Here is a 496-nt window from a genome sequence, read left to right on the forward strand (position 1 = left end):
ATCGGTATATATATATATATATATATGATAAAAAGATCGCACATTTTTACATTACACACACCAGTTTTCATATAGCGTATGAGTAAATATATATATATATATATATATATATATATATATACTACATACATACTATGTGTGTGTGTACGATAGATAGATAGATAGATAGATAGATAGATAAAGTATTGTGTGTGTGTGTGTGTGTGTGTGTATCGACACACGTTTACACGGAATTCATTGCACACACACACACATTATATTAGATAAATCCATTACATACCTTGCATTACACACATACTTCACATTACACAAATATTTCACATCACGCAAATAACTACACACAAGACATAAATACATGCTTTATTTCTTACACACACACACACACACACACAAATGTAAATGTTATTTTTATACATACTCAGTGTTGTATTTCATATACATATAAGATCACACACATATATATATATATATATATATATATATATATATATATATA

General features: G+C 26.2%; 1 protein-coding gene across 1 annotated transcript in view; it reads right to left on the bottom strand.

The window, feature by feature from the left end:
* The window catches only part of LOC106871600 (probable E3 ubiquitin-protein ligase IRF2BPL), a 74752-nt gene that overhangs the window by 70435 nt on the left and 3821 nt on the right, over window positions 1-496 (bottom strand). The window lies entirely within an intron of this gene.

The sequence above is a fragment of the Octopus bimaculoides genome, chromosome 10 (genome assembly GCF_001194135.2).
Source record: "Octopus bimaculoides isolate UCB-OBI-ISO-001 chromosome 10, ASM119413v2, whole genome shotgun sequence".
Lineage (NCBI taxonomy): Eukaryota > Metazoa > Mollusca > Cephalopoda > Octopoda > Octopodidae > Octopus > Octopus bimaculoides.